The following is a 16,853-nucleotide window of genomic DNA, read 5'->3' as shown; positions in this document are numbered from 1 at the left end:
TGAAGGCCTGATCTATCTGAAGTAGAACTTCTGCTCTGGGTGTGCTACATTGCCCTAGAGCTTCAAGGCCCAAAGCCGTGCCTTGTTTCCAAAGGGGGAGATAGGCCGCAAAGCATCTTGCATCCAGCTCTTTGGGAAGCTGAGAAGCAACTCGCTGTCCACAGTGCTCTTACAGACTACCGGGATCATCTCTTACAAAGGCCTGTGAAACGCATTTTCTTCGCTGCCCTGATCTGGCTGACGTTGAACTTCTGCTCTGCCGTGTGCTGCATTGCCCAGGAGATAGAAGGCACAAAGTCCTGCCTTGTTTGCGAAGGGGGAGATAGGCCCCAAAGCATCTTGCTTCCAGCTCTTTCGGAAGCTAAGAAACAACTCGCTCTGCACAGTGCTCTTACAGCCTACCGGGAACATCTCTTACAAAGGCTGTGAAACGCAATTTCATTCTGGGCCTCCTCTGGCTGAAGTAGAACTTCTGCTCTGCCATGTGCTACATTGCCCTAGAGCTTCAAGACTCAAAGCCCTGCCTTGTTTCCAAAGGAGAAGATAGGCCCCAAAGCATCTTGCTTCCAGCTCATTGGGAAGCTAAGAAACAACTCAGTCTGCACAGTGCTCTTACAGACAACTGGGAACATCTCTTCCAAAGGCCTGTGAAATGCAGTTTCTTGGCAGGCCTGATCTGGCTGAAGTAGAACTTCTGCTGTGGGTGTGCTACATTGCTCTAGAGCTTCAAGGCTGAAAGCCCTGCCTTGTTTCCAAAGGGAAAGATACGCCAAAAAGCATATTGCTTCCAGTTCTTTGGGAAGCTAAGAAACAAATCGCTCTGCACAGTGTTCTTACAGACTACTGGGAACATCTCTTACAAAGGCCCGTGAAACGCAGTTTCTTTGAAGGCCTGATCTATCTGAAGTAGAACTTCGGCTCTGGGTGAGCTACATTGCCCTAGAGATTCAAGGCACAAAGACGTGCCTTGTTTCCAAAGGGGGAGATAGGCTCCAAAGCATCTTGCTTCCAGCTCTTTGGGAAGCTAAGAAACAACTCGCTCTGCACAGTTTTCTTACAGCCTATAGGGAACATCTCTTACAAAGGCCTGTGAAACGCAGTTCCTTTGCAGGCCTGATCTGGCTGAAGTAGTTCTTCTGCTCTGGGTGGGCTACGTTGCCCTTGAGCTTCAAGGCACAAAGTGCTGAATTGTTTCCAAAGGCGGAGATAGGCCCCAAAGCGTCTTGCTTCCACCTCTCAGGGAAGCTGAGAAACAACTCGCTCTGCACAGAGCTCTAATAGACTACCGGGATCATCTCTTACAAAGGCCTGTGAAACGCATTTTCTTCGCTGCCCTGATCTGGCTGACGTTGAACTTCTGCTCTGCCGTGTGCTGCATTGCCCAGGAGATGCAAGGCACAAAGTCCTGCCTTGTTTGCGAAGGGGGAGATAGGCCCCAAAGCATCTTGCTTCCAGCTCTTTCGGAAGCTAAGAAACAACTCGCTCTGCACAGTGCTCTTACAGCCTACCGGGAACATCTCTTACAAAGGCCTGTGAAACGCAATTTCATTCTAGGCCTCCTCTGGCTGAAGTAGAACTTCTGCTCTGGGTCTGCTACATTGCCCTAGAGCTTCAAACTCAAAGCCCTGCCTTGTTTCCAAAGGGGAAGATAGGCCCCAAAGCATCTTGCTTCCAGCTCATTGGGAAGCTAAGAAACAACTCAGTCTGCACAGTGCTCTTGCAGACAACTGGGAACATCTCTTCCAAAGGCCTGTGAAACGCAGTTTCTTGGCAGGCCTGATCTGGCTGAAGTAGAACTCCTGCTCTGGGTGTGCTACATTGCCCTAGAGCATCAAGGCACAAAAACCTGCCTTGTCTCCAAGGTGGGAGATAGATCCCAAAGCAACTTGCTTCCATCTCTTTGGGAAGCTATGAAACAACTCGCTCTGCACAGTGCTCTTACATCCTTCAGGGAAAATCTCATACAAAGGCCCGTGAAACGCAGTTTCTTTGAAGGCCTGATCTATCTGAAGTAGAACTTCTGCTCTGGGTCTGCTACATTGCCCTAGAGCTTCAAGACTCAAAGCCCTGCCTTTTTTCCAAAGGGGAAGATAGGCCCCAAAGCATCTTGCTTCCAGCTCATTGGGAAGCTAAGAAACAACTCAGTCTGCACAGTGCTCTTACAGACAACTGGAAACATCTCTTCCAAAGGCCTGTGAAACGCAGTTTCTTAGCAGGCCTGATCTGGCTGAAGTAGAACTTCTGCGGTGGGTGTGCTACATTGCTCTAGAGCTTCAAGGCTGAAAGCCCTGCCTTGTTTCCAAAGGGAAAGATACGCCAAAAAGCATATAGCTTCCAGTTCTTTGGGAAGCTAAGAAACAAATCGCTCTGCACAGTGTTCTTGCAGACTACTGGGAACATCTGTTAGAAAGGCCGTGAAACGCAGTTTCTTTGAAGGCCTGATCTATCTGAAGTACAACTTCTGCTATGGGTGTGCTACATTGCCCTAGAGATTCAAGGCACAAAGACGTGCCTTGTTTCCAAAGGGGGAGATAGGCTCCAAAGCATCTTGCTTCCACCTATTTGGGAAGCTAAGAAACAACTCGGTCTGCACAGTTTTCTTACAGCCTATTGGAAACATCTCTTACAAAGGTCTGTGAAACGCAGTTTCATTGCAGGCCTGATCTGGCCGAAGTAGTTCTTCTGCTCTGGGTGTGCTACGTTGCCATTGAGCTTCAAGGCACAAAGTGCTGAATTGTTTCCAAAGGCGGAGATAGGCCCCAAAGCGTCTTGCTTCCAGTTCTCAGGGAAGCTAAGAAACAACTCGCTCTGCACAGAGCTCTTACAGACTACCGGGATCATATCTTACAAAGGCCTGTGAAACGCATTTTCTTCGCTGCCCTGATCTTGCTGACGTTGAACTTCTGCTCTGCCATGTGCTGCATTGCCCAGGATATGCAAGGCACAAAGTCCTGCCTTTTTTGCGAAGGGAAAGATAGGCCCCAAAGCATCTTGCTTCCAGCTCCTTCGGAAGCTAAGAAACAACTCGCTCTGCACAGTCCTCTTACAGCCTACCGGGAACATCTCTTACAAAGGCCTGTGAAACGCAATTTCATTCTAGGCCTACTCTGGCTGAAGTAGAACTTCTGCTCTGGGTCTGCTACATTGCCCTAGAGCTTCAAGACTCAAAGCCCTGCCTTTTTTCCAAAGGGGAAATAGGCCCCAAAGCATCTTGCTTCCAGCTCATTGGGAAGCTAAGAAACAACTCAGTCTGCACAGTGCTCTTACAGACAACTGGGAACATCTCTTACAAAGGCCTGTGAAACGCAGTTTCTTGGCAGGCCTGATCTGGCTGAAGTACAACTCCTGCGCTGGGTGTGCTACATTGCCCTAGAGCATCAAGGCACAAAAACCTGCCTTGTCTCCAAAGTGGGAGATAGATCCCAAAGCAACTTGCTTCCATGTCTTTGGGAAGCTATGAAACAACTCGCTCTGCACAGTGCTCTTACATCCTTCAGGGAAAATCTCATACAAAGGCCCGTGAAACGCAGTATCTTTGAAGGCCTGATCTATCTGAAGTAGAACTTCTGCTCTGGGTGTGCTACATTGCCCTAGAGCTTCAAGGCCCAAAGCTGTGCCTTGTTTCCAAAGGGGGAGATAGGCTCCAAAGCATCTTGCTTCCGGCTCTTTGGGAAGCTGAGAAACAACTCGCTGTCCACAGTGCTCTTACAGCCTACCGGAACATCTCTTCCAAAGGCCTGTGAAACGCAATTTCTTTGCAGGCCTGATCTGGCTTAAGTATAACTTCTGCTCTGGCTGTGCTATATTGCCCTAGAGATTCAAGGCACAAAGTGCTGAATTGTTTAGAAACTTGTCAGATTGGCACCAAAGCATCTTGCTTCCAGCTCTTTGGGAAGCTAAGAAACAACTCGCTCGGCACAGTTCTCTTACAGCCCATCGGGAACCTCTCTTACAAAGGCCTGTGAAACGCAGTTTCTTTGCAGGCCTGATCTATCTGAAGTAGAACTTCTGCTCTGGGTGTGCTACATTGCCCTAGAGATTCAAGGCACAAAGTGGTGAATTGTTTCCAAAGGTGGAGATAGGCCCCAAAGCATCTTGCTTCCAGCTCTTTGGGAAGCTAAGAAACAACTCGCTCTGCACAGTGCTCTTACAGGCTAACTGGGGCATCTCTTACAAAGGCCTGTGAAACGCATTTTCTTCGCTGCCTTGATCTGGCTGAAGTTGAACTTCTGCTCTGCTGTGCGCTGCATTGCCCACATGATGCAAGGCGCAAAATCCTGCCGTGTTTGCGAAGGGGGAGATAGGCCCCAAAGCATCTTGCTTCCAGCTCTTTCGGAAGCTAAGAAACAACTCCCTCTGCACAGTGCTCTTACAGCCTACGGGGAACATCTCTTACAAAGGCCTGTGAAACGCAATTTCATTCTAGGCCTCCTCTGTTTGAAGTAGAACTTCGGCTCTGCCATGTGCTACATTGCCCTAGAGCTTCAAGACTCAAAGCCCTGCCTTGTTTCCAAAGGGGAAGACAGGCCCCAAAGCATCTTGCTTCCAGCTCATTGGGAAGCTAAGAAACAACTCAGTCTGCACAGTGCTCTTACAGACAACTGGGAACATCTCTTCCAAAGGCTTGTGAAACGCTGTTTCTTGGCAGGCCTGATCTGGCTGAAGTAGAACTTCTGCGGTGGGTGTGCTACATTGCTCTAGAGCTTCAAGGCTGAAAGCCCTGCCTTGTTTCCAAAGGGAAAGATACGCCAAAAAGCATATTGCTTCCAGTTCTTTGGGAAGCTAAGAAACAAATCGCTCTGCACAGTGTTCTTACAGACTACTGGGAACATCTCTTACAAAGGCCCGTGAAACGCAGTTTCTTTGAAGGCCTGATCTATCTGAAGTAGAACTTCTGCTCTGGGTGTGCTACATTGCCCTAGAGATTCAAGGCCCACAGCCGTGCCTTGTTTCCAAAGGGGGAGGTAGGCTCCAAAGCATCTTGCTTCCAGCTCTTTGGGAAGCTAAGAAACAACTCGCTCTGCACAGTTTTCTTACAGCCTATCGGGAACATCTCTTACAAAGGCCTGTGAAACGCAGTTTCTTTGCAGGCCTGATCTGGCTGAAGTAGTTCTTCTGCTCCGGGTGTGCTACGTTGCCCTTGAGCTTCAAGGCACAAAGTGCTGAATTGTTTCCAAAGGCGGAGATAGGCCCCAAAGCGTCTTGCTTCCAGCTCTCAGGGAAGCTAAGAAACAACTCGCTCTGCACAGAGCTCTTACAGACTACCGGGATCATCTCTTCCAAAGGCCTGTGAAACGCATTTTCTTCGCTGCCCTGATCTGGCTGACGTTGAACTTCTGCTCTGCCGTGTGCTGCATTGCCCAGGAGATGCAAGAAACAAAGTCCTGCCTTGTTTGCGAAGGGGGAGATAGGCCCCAAAGCTTCTTGCTTCCAGCTCTTTGGGAAGCTAAGAAACAACTCGCTCTGCACAGTGCTCTTACAGCCTACCGGGAACATCTCTTACAAATGCCTGTGAAACGCAATTTCATTCTAGGCCTACTCTGGCTGAAGTAGAACTTCTGCTCTGGGTCTGCTACATTGCCCTAGAGCTTCAAGACTCAAAGCCCTGCCTTGTTGCCAAAGGGGAAGATAGCCCCCAAAGCATCTTGCTTCCAGCTCATTGGGAAGCTAAGAACCTACTCAGTCTGCACAGTGCTCTTACAGACAACTGGGAACATCTCTTACAAAGGCCTGTGAAACGCATTTTCTTGGCAGGCCTGATCTGGCTGAAGTAGAACTCCTGCTCTCGTGTGCTACATTGCCCTAGAGCATCAAGGCACAAAAACCTGCCTTGTGTCCAAAGTGGGAGATAGATCCCAAAGCAACTTGCTTCCATCTCTTTGGGAAGCTATGAAACAACTCGCTCTGCACAGTGCTCTTACATCCTTCAGGGAAAATCTCATACAAAGGCCCGTGAAACGCAGTTTCTTTGAAGGCCTGATCTATCTGAAGTATAACTTCTGCTCTGGCTGTGCTATATTGCCCTAGAGATTCAAGGCACAAAGTGCTGAATTGTTTAGAAACTTGTCAGATTGGCACCAAAGCATCTTGCTTCCAGCTCTTTGGGAAGCTAAGAAACAACTCGCTCGGCACAGTTCTCTTACAGCCTATCGGGAACATCTCTTACAAAGGCCTGTGAAACGCAGTTTCTTTGCAGGCCTGATCTATCTGAAGTAGAACTTCTGCTCTGGGTGTGCTACATTGCCCTAGAGATTCAAGGCACAAAGTGCTGAATTGTTTCCAAAGGTGGAGATAGGCCCCAAAGCATCTTGCTTCCAGCTCTTTGTGGAGCTAAGAAACAACTCGCTCTGCACAGTGCTCTTACTGCCTACTGCGAACATCTCTTACAAAGGCCTGTGAAACGCAGTTTCTTTGCAGGCCTGATATGGGTGAAGTAGAACTCCTGCTCTGGGTATGCTACATTGCCCTAGAGCTTCAAGGCGCAAAACCCTGCCTTGTTCCCAAAGGGGGCGATAGGCCGCAAATCATCTTGCATCCAGCTCTTTGGGAAGCGAAGAACCAACTCGCTCTGCACAGTGCTCTTACAGGCTACCTGGAACATCTCTTACAAAGGCCTGTGAAACGCATTTTCTTCGCTGCCCTGATCTGGCTGACGTTGAACTTCTGCTCTGCCGTGTGCTATATTGCCCTAGAGATTCAAGGCACAAAGTGCTGAATTGTTTAGAAAGTTCTCAGATAGGCAGGAAAGCATCTTGCTTCCAGCTCTTTGGGAAGCTAAGAAACAACTCGCTCTGCACAGTGCTCTTACAGCCTACTGCGAACATCTCTTACAAAGGCCTGTGAAACGCAGTTTCTCTGCAGGCCTGACCTGGCTGAAGTAGAACTTATGCTGTGGGAGGGCTACATTGCTCTAGAGCTTCAAGGCTGAAAGCCCTGCCTTGTTTCCAAAGGGGAAGATAGGCCCCAAAGCATCTTGCTTCCAGCTCATTGGGAAGCTAAGAAACAACTCAGTCTGCACAGTGCTCTTACAGACAACTGGGAACATCTCTTACAAAGGCCTGTGAAACGCATTTTCTTGGCAGGCCTGATCTGGCTGAAGTAGAACTCCTGCTCTCGTGTGCTACATTGCCCTAGAGCATCAAGGCACAAAAACCTGCCTTGTGTCCAAAGTGGGAGATAGATCCCAAAGCAACTTGCTTCCATCTCTTTGGGAAGCTATGAAACAACTCGCTCTGCACAGTGCTCTTACATCCTTCAGGGAAAATCTCATACAAAGGCCCGTGAAACGCAGTTTCTTTGAAGGCCTGATCTATCTGAAATAGAACTTCTGCTCTGGGTGTGCTACATTGCCCTAGAGCTTCAAGGCCCAAAGCCGTGCCTTGTTTCCAAAGGGGGAGATAGGCTCCAAAGCATCTTGCTTCCAGCTCTTTGGGAAGCTGAGAAGCAACTCGCTGTCCACAGTGCTCTTACAGCCTACCGGGAACATCTCTTACAAAGGCCTGTGAAACGCATTTTCTTCGCTGCCCTGATCTGGCTGACGTTGAACTTCTGCTCTGCCGTGTGCTATATTGCCCTAGAGATTCAAGGCACAAAGTGCTGAATTGTTTAGAAAGTTCTCAGATAGGCACGAAAGCATCTTGCTTCCAGCTCTTTGGGAAGCTAAGAAACAACTCGCTCTGCACAGTGCTCTTACAGCCTACTGCGAACATCTCTTACAAAGGCCTGTGAAACGCAGTTTCTCTGCAGGCCTGACCTGGCTGAAGTAGAACTTATGCTGTGGGAGGGCTACATTGCTCTAGAGCTTCAAGGCTGAAAGCCCTGCCTTGTTTCCAAAGGGAAAGATACGCCAAAAAGCATATTGCTTCCAGTTCTTTGGGAAGCTAAGAAACAAATCGCTCTGCACAGTGTTCTTACAGCCTACTGGGAACATCTCTTACAAATGCCTGTTAAACGCAGTTTCTTTGCAGAGCTGATCTGGGTGAAGTAGAACTCCTGCTCTGGGTATGCTACATTGCCCTAGAGCTTCAAGGCGCAAAGCCCTGCCTTGTTCCCAAAGGGGGCGATAGGCCCCAAATCATCTTGCATCCAGCTCTTTGGGAAGCTAAGAAACAACTCGCTCTGCACAGTGCTCTTACAGGCTACCTGGAACATCTCTTACAAAGGCCTGTGAAACGCATTTTCTTCGCTGCCCTGATCTGGCTGACGTTGAACTTCTGCTCTGCCGTGTGCTGCATTGCCCACATGATGCAAGGCGCAAAGTCCTGCCTTGTTTGCGAAGGGGGAGATAGGCCCCAAAGCATCTTGCTTCCAGCTCTTTCGGAAGCTAAGAAACAACTCGCTCTGCACAGTGCTCTTACAGCCTACCGGGAACATCTCTTACAAAGGCCTGTGAAACGCAATTTCATTCTAGGCCTCCTCTGGCTGAAGTAGACATTTTGCTCTGCCATGTGCTACATTGCCCTAGAGCTTCAAGACTCAAAGCCCTGCCTTGTTTCCAAAGGGGAAGACAGGCCCCAAAGCATCTTGCTTCCAGCTCATTGGGAAGCTAAGAAACAACTCAGTCTGTACAGTGCTCTTACAGACAAGTGGGAACATCTCTTCCAAAGGCCTGTGAAACGCAGTTTCTTGGCAGGCCTGATCTGGCTGAAGTAGAACTTCTGCGGTGGGTGTGCTACATTGCTCTAGAGCTTCAAGGCTGAAAGCCCTGCCTTGTTTCCAAAGGGAAAGATAGGCCAAAAAGCATATAGCTTCCAGTTCTTTGGGAAGCTAAGAAACAAATCGCTCTGCACAGTGTTCTTACAGACTACTGGGAACATCTCTTACAAAGGCCCGTGAAACGCAGTTTCTTTGAAGGCCTGATCTATCTGAAGTAGAACTTCTGCTCTGGGTGTGCTACATTGCCCTAGAGATTCAAGGCCCACAGCCGTGCCTTGTTTCCAAAGGGGGAGATAGGCTCCAAAGCATCTTGCTTCCAGCTCTTTGGGAAGCTAAGAAACAACTCGCTCTGCACAGTTTTCTTACAGCCTATCGGGAACATCTCTTACAAAGGCCTGTGAAACGCAGTTTCTTTGCAGGCCTCATCTGGCTGAAGTAGTTCTTCTGCTCCAGGAGTGCTACGTTGCCCTTGAGCTTCAAGGCACAAAGTGCTGAATTGTTTCCAAAGGCGGAGATAGGCCCCAAAGCGTCTTGCTTCCAGCTCTCAGGGAAGCTAAGAAACAACTCGCTCTGCACAGAGCTCTTACAGACTACCGGGATCATCTCTTCCAAAGGCCTGTGAAACGCATTTTCTTCGCTGCCCTGATCTGGCTGACGTTGAACTTCTGCTCTGCCGTGTGCTGCATTGCCCAGGAGATGCAAGGCACAAAGTCCTGCCTTGTTTGCGAAGGGGGAGATAGGCCCCAAAGCATCTTGCCTCCAGCTCTTTGGGAAGCTAAGAAACAACTCTCTCTGCACAGTGCTCTTACAGCCTACCGGGAACATCTCTTACAAAGGCCTGTGAAACGCAACTTCATTCTAGGCCTACTCTGGCTGAAGTAGAACTTCTGCTCTGGGTCTGCTACATTGCCCTAGAGCTTCAAGACTCAAAGCCCTGCCTTGTTTCCAAAGGGGAAGATAGGCCCCAAAGCATCTTGCTTCCAGCTCATTGGGAAGCTAAGAAACAACTCAGTCTGCACAGTGCTCTTACAGACAACTGGGAACATCTCTTACAAAGGCCTGTGAAACGCATTTTCTTGGCAGGCCTGATCTGGCTGAAGTAGAACTCCTGCTCTCGTGTGCTACATTGCCCTAGAGCATCAAGGCACAAAAACCTGCCTTGTGTCCAAAGTGGGAGATAGATCCCAAAGCAACTTGCTTCCATCTCTTTGGGAAGCTATGAAACAACTCGCTCTGCACAGTGCTCTTACATCCTTCAGGGAAAATCTCATACAAAGGCCCGTGAAACGCAGTTTCTTTGAAGGCCTGATCTATCTGAAATAGAACTTCTGCTCTGGGTGTGCTACATTGCCCTAGAGCTTCAAGGCCCAAAGCCGTGCCTTGTTTCCAAAGGGGGAGATAGGCTCCAAAGCATCTTGCTTCCAGCTCTTTGGGAAGCTGAGAAGCAACTCGCTGTCCACAGTGCTCTTACAGCCTACCGGGAACATCTCTTACAAAGGCATGGGAAACGCAATTTCTTTGCAGGCCTGATCTGGATGAAGTATAACTTCTGCTCTGGCTGTGCTATATTGCCCTAGAGATTCAATGCACAAAGTGCTGAATTGTTTAGAAACTTCTCAGATAGGCACCAAAGCATCTTGCTTCCAGCTCTTTGGGAAGCTAAGAAACAACTCGCTCGGCACAGTTCTCTTACAGCCTATCGGGAACATCTGTTACAAAGGCCTGTGAAACGCAGTTTCTTTGCAGGCCTGATCTATCTGAAGTAGAACTTCTGCTCTGGGTGTGCTACATTGCCCTAGAGATTCAAGGCACAAAGTGCTGAATTGTTTCCAAAGGTGGAGATAGGGCCCAAAGCATCTTGCTTCCAGCTCTTTGTGGAGCTAAGAAACAACTCGCTCTGCACAGTGCTCTTACTGCCTACTGCGAACATCTCTTACAAAGGCCTGTGAAACGCAGTTTCTTTGCAGGCCTGATATGGGTGAAGTAGAACTCCTGCTCTGGGTATGCTACATTGCCCTAGAGCTTCAAGGCGCAAAACCCTGCCTTGTTCCCAAAGGGGGCGATAGGCCCCAAATCATCTTGCATCCAGCTCTTTGGGAAGCGAAGAACCAACTCGCTCTGCACAGTGCTCTTACAGGCTACCTGGAACATCTCTTACAAAGGCCTGTGAAACGCATTTTCTGCGCTGCCCTGATCTGGCTGACGTTGAACTTCTGCTCTGCTGTGTGCTATATTGCCCTAGAGATTCAAGGCACAAAGTGCTGAATTGTTTAGAAAGTTCTCAGATAGGCACGAAAGCATCTTGCTTCCAGCTCTTTGGGAAGCTAAGAAACAACTCACTCTGCACAGTGCTCTTACAGCCTACTGCGAACATCTCTTACAAAGGCCTGTGAAACGCAGTTTCTCTGCAGGCCTGACCTGGCTGAAGTAGAACTTATGCTGTGGGAGGGCTACATTGCTCTAGAGCTTCAAGGCTGAAAGCCCTGCCTTGTTTCCAAAGGGAAAGATACGCCAAAAAGCATATTGCTTCCAGTTCTTTGGGAAGCTAAGAAACAAATCGCTCTGCACAGTGTTCTTACAGCCTACTGGGACATCTCTTACAAATGCCTGTTAAACGCAGTTTCTTTGCAGAGCTGATCTGGGTGAAGTAGAACTCCTGCTCTGGGTATGCTACATTGCCCTAGAGCTTCAAGGCGCAAAGCCCTGCCTTGTTCCCAAAGGGGGCGATAGGCCCCAAATCATCTTGCATCCAGCTCTTTGGGAAGCTAAGAAACAACTCGCTCTGCACAGTGCTCTTACAGGCTACCTGGAACATCTCTTACAAAGGCCTGTGAAACGCATTTTCTTCGCTGCCTTGATCTGGCTGACGTTGAACTTCTGCTCTGCCGTGTGCTGCATTGCCCACATGATGCAAGGCGCAAAGTCCTGCCTTGTTTGCGAAGGGGGAGATAGGCCCCAAAGCATCTTGCCTCCAGCTCTTTGGGAAGCTAAGAAACAACTCTCTCTGCACAGTGCTCTTACAGCCTACCGGGAACATCTCTTACAAAGGCCTGTGAAACGCAACTTCATTCTAGGCCTACTCTGGCTGAAGTAGAACTTCTGCTCTGGGTCTGCTACATTGTCCTAGAGCTTCAAGACTCAAAGCCCTGCCTTGTTTCCAAAGGGGAAGATAGTCCCCAAAGCATCTTGCTTCCAGCTCATTGGGAAGCTAAGAAACAACTCAGTCTGCACAGTGCTCTTACAGACAACTGGGAACATCTCTTACAAAGGCCTGTGAAACGCATTTTCTTGGCAGGCCTGATCTGGCTGAAGTAGAACTCCTGCTCTCGTGTGCTACATTGCCCTAGAGCATCAAGGCACAAAAACCTGCCTTGTGTCCAAAGTGGGAGATAGATCCCAAAGCAACTTGCTTCCATCTCTTTGGGAAGCTATGAAACAACTCGCTCTGCACAGTGCTCTTACATCCTTCAGGGAAAATCTCATACAAAGGCCCGTGAAACGCAGTTTCTTTGAAGGCCTGATCTATCTGAAATAGAACTTCTGCTCTGGGTGTGCTACATTGCCCTAGAGCTTCAAGGCCCAAAGCCGTGCCTTGTTTCCAAAGGGGGAGATAGGCTCCAAAGCATCTTGCTTCCAGCTCTTTGGGAAGCTGAGAAGCAACTCGCTGTCCACAGTGCTCTTACAGCCTACCGGGAACATCTCTTACAAAGGCCTGTGAAACGCATTTTCTTCGCTGCCCTGATCTGGCTGACGTTGAACTTCTGCTCTGCCGTGTGCTATATTGCCCTAGAGATTCAAGGCACAAAGTGCTGAATTGTTTAGAAAGTTCTCAGATAGGCACGAAAGCATCTTGCTTCCAGCTCTTTGGGAAGCTAAGAAACAACTCGCTCTGCACAGTGCTCTTACAGCCTACTGCGAACATCTCTTACAAAGGCCTGTGAAACGCAGTTTCTCTGCAGGCCTGACCTGGCTGAAGTAGAACTTATGCTGTGGGAGGGCTACATTGCTCTAGAGCTTCAAGGCTGAAAGCCCTGCCTTGTTTCCAAAGGGAAATATACGCCAAAAAGCATATTGCTTCCAGTTCTTTGGGAAGCTAAGAAACAAATCGCTCTGCACAGTGTTCTTACAGCCTACTGGGAACATCTCTTACAAATGCCTGTTAAACGCAGTTTCTTTGCAGAGCTGATCTGGGTGAAGTAGAACTCCTGCTCTGGGTATGCTACATTGCCCTAGAGCTTCAAGGCGCAAAGCCCTGCCTTGTTCCCAAAGGGGGCGATAGGCCCCAAATCATCTTGCATCCAGCTCTTTGGGAAGCTAAGAAACAACTCGCTCTGCACAGTGCTCTTACAGGCTACCTGGAACATCTCTTACAAAGGCCTGTGAAACGCATTTTCTTCGCTGCCCTGATCTGGCTGACGTTGAACTTCTGCTCTGCCGTGTGCTGCATTGCCCACATGATGCAAGGCACAAAGTCCTGCCTTGTTTGCGAAGGGGGAGATAGGCCCCAAAGCATCTTGCCTCCAGCTCTTTGGGAAGCTAAGAAACAACTCTCTCTGCACAGTGCTCTTACAGCCTACCGGGAACATCTCTTACAAAGGCCTGTGAAACGCAACTTCATTCTAGGCCTACTCTGGCTGAAGTAGAACTTCTGCTCTGGGTCTGCTACATTGCCCTAGAGCTTCAAGACTCAAAGCCCTGCCTTGTTTCCAAAGGGGAAGATAGGCCCCAAAGCATCTTGCTTCCAGCTCATTGGGAAGCTAAGAAACAACTCAGTCTGCACAGTGCTCTTACAGACAACTGGGAACATCTCTTACAAAGGCCTGTGAAACGCATTTTCTTGGCAGGCCTGATCTGGCTGAAGTAGAACTCCTGCTCTCGTGTGCTACATTGCCCTAGAGCATCAAGGCACAAAAACCTGCCTTGTGTCCAAAGTGGGAGATAGATCCCAAAGCAACTTGCTTCCATCTCTTTGGGAAGCTATGAAACAACTCGCTCTGCACAGTGCTCTTACATCCTTCAGGGAAAATCTCATACAAAGGCCCGTGAAACGCAGTTTCTTTGAAGGCCTGATCTATCTGAAATAGAACTTCTGCTCTGGGTGTGCTACATTGCCCTAGAGCTTCAAGGCCCAAAGCCGTGCCTTGTTTCCAAAGGGGGAGATAGGCTCCAAAGCATCTTGCTTCCAGCTCTTTGGGAAGCTGAGAAGCAACTCGCTGTCCACAGTGCTCTTACAGCCTACCGGGAACATCTCTTACAAAGGCATGGGAAACGCAATTTCTTTGCAGGCCTGATATGGATGAAGTATAACTTCTGCTCTGGCTGTGCTATATTGCCCTAGAGATTCAATGCACAAAGTGCTGAATTGTTTAGAAACTTCTCAGATAGGCACCAAAGCATCTTGCTTCCAGCTCTTTGGGAAGCTAAGAAACAACTCGCTCGGCACAGTTCTCTTACAGCCTATCGGGAACATCTCTTACAAAGGCCTGTGAAACGCAGTTTCTTTGCAGGCCTGATCTATCTGAAGTAGAACTTCTGCTCTGGGTGTGCTACATTGCCCTAGAGATTCAAGGCACAAAGTGCTGAATTGTTTCCAAAGGTGGAGATAGGCCCCAAAGCATCTTGCTTCCAGCTCTTTGTGGAGCTAAGAAACAACTCGCTCTGCACAGTGCTCTTACTGCCTACTGCGAACATCTCTTACAAAGGCCTGTGAAACGCAGTTTCTTTGCAGGCCTGATATGGGTGAAGTAGAACTCCTGCTCTGGGTATGCTACATTGCCCTAGAGCTTCAAGGCGCAAAACCCTGCCTTGTTCCCAAAGGGGGCGATAGGCCCCAAATCATCTTGCATCCAGCTCTTTGGGAAGCGAAGAACCAACTCGCTCTGCACAGTGCTCTTACAGGCTACCTGGAACATCTCTTACAAAGGCCTGTGAAACGCATTTTCTTCGCTGCCCTGATCTGGCTGACGTTGAACTTCTGCTCTGCTGTGTGCTATATTGCCCTAGAGATTCAAGGCACAAAGTGCTGAATTGTTTAGAAAGTTCTCAGATAGGCACGAAAGCATCTTGCTTCCAGCTCTTTGGGAAGCTAAGAAACAACTCACTCTGCACAGTGCTCTTACAGCCTACTGCGAACATCTCTTACAAAGGCCTGTGAAACGCAGTTTCTCTGCAGGCCTGACCTGGCTGAAGTAGAACTTATGCTGTGGGAGGGCTACATTGCTCTAGAGCTTCAAGGCTGAAAGCCCTGCCTTGTTTCCAAAGGGAAAGATACGCCAAAAAGCATATTGCTTCCAGTTCTTTGGGAAGCTAAGAAACAAATCGCTCTGCACAGTGTTCTTACAGCCTACTGGGACATCTCTTACAAATGCCTGTTAAACGCAGTTTCTTTGCAGAGCTGATCTGGGTGAAGTAGAACTCCTGCTCTGGGTATGCTACATTGCCCTAGAGCTTCAAGGCGCAAAGCCCTGCCTTGTTCCCAAAGGGGGCGATAGGCCCCAAATCATCTTGCATCCAGCTCTTTGGGAAGCTAAGAAACAACTCGCTCTGCACAGTGCTCTTACAGGCTACCTGGAACATCTCTTACAAAGGCCTGTGAAACGCATTTTCTTCGCTGCCTTGATCTGGCTGACGTTGAACTTCTGCTCTGCCGTGTGCTGCATTGCCCACATGATGCAAGGCGCAAAGTCCTGCCTTGTTTGCGAAGGGGGAGATAGGCCCCAAAGCATCTTGCCTCCAGCTCTTTGGGAAGCTAAGAAACAACTCTCTCTGCACAGTGCTCTTACAGCCTACCGGGAACATCTCTTACAAAGGCCTGTGAAACGCAACTTCATTCTAGGCCTACTCTGGCTGAAGTAGAACTTCTGCTCTGGGTCTGCTACATTGTCCTAGAGCTTCAAGACTCAAAGCCCTGCCTTGTTTCCAAAGGGGAAGATAGTCCCCAAAGCATCTTGCTTCCAGCTCATTGGGAAGCTAAGAAACAACTCAGTCTGCACAGTGCTCTTACAGACAACTGGGAACATCTCTTACAAAGGCCTGTGAAACGCATTTTCTTGGCAGGCCTGATCTGGCTGAAGTAGAACTCCTGCTCTCGTGTGCTACATTGCCCTAGAGCATCAAGGCACAAAAACCTGCCTTGTGTCCAAAGTGGGAGATAGATCCCAAAGCAACTTGCTTCCATCTCTTTGGGAAGCTATGAAACAACTCGCTCTGCACAGTGCTCTTACATCCTTCAGGGAAAATCTCATACAAAGGCCCGTGAAACGCAGTTTCTTTGAAGGCCTGATCTATCTGAAATAGAACTTCTGCTCTGGGTGTGCTACATTGCCCTAGAGCTTCAAGGCCCAAAGCCGTGCCTTGTTTCCAAAGGGGGAGATAGGCTCCAAAGCATCTTGCTTCCAGCTCTTTGGGAAGCTGAGAAGCAACTCGCTGTCCACAGTGCTCTTACAGCCTACCGGGAACATCTCTTACAAAGGCCTGTGAAACGCATTTTCTTCGCTGCCCTGATCTGGCTGACGTTGAACTTCTGCTCTGCCGTGTGCTATATTGCCCTAGAGATTCAAGGCACAAAGTGCTGAATTGTTTAGAAAGTTCTCAGATAGGCACGAAAGCATCTTGCTTCCAGCTCTTTGGGAAGCTAAGAAACAACTCGCTCTGCACAGTGCTCTTACAGCCTACTGCGAACATCTCTTACAAAGGCCTGTGAAACGCAGTTTCTCTGCAGGCCTGACCTGGCTGAAGTAGAACTTATGCTGTGGGAGGGCTACATTGCTCTAGAGCTTCAAGGCTGAAAGCCCTGCCTTGTTTCCAAAGGGAAATATACGCCAAAAAGCATATTGCTTCCAGTTCTTTGGGAAGCTAAGAAACAAATCGCTCTGCACAGTGTTCTTACAGCCTACTGGGAACATCTCTTACAAATGCCTGTTAAACGCAGTTTCTTTGCAGAGCTGATCTGGGTGAAGTAGAACTCCTGCTCTGGGTATGCTACATTGCCCTAGAGCTTCAAGGCGCAAAGCCCTGCCTTGTTCCCAAAGGGGGCGATAGGCCCCAAATCATCTTGCATCCAGCTCTTTGGGAAGCTAAGAAACAACTCGCTCTGCACAGTGCTCTTACAGGCTACCTGGAACATCTCTTACAAAGGCCTGTGAAACGCATTTTCTTCGCTGCCCTGATCTGGCTGACGTTGAACTTCTGCTCTGCCG

This window comes from Equus asinus, chromosome 1, assembly GCF_041296235.1.
Source record: "Equus asinus isolate D_3611 breed Donkey chromosome 1, EquAss-T2T_v2, whole genome shotgun sequence".
Lineage (NCBI taxonomy): Eukaryota > Metazoa > Chordata > Mammalia > Perissodactyla > Equidae > Equus > Equus asinus.
Note: the sequence above shows the minus strand (reverse complement) of the source record.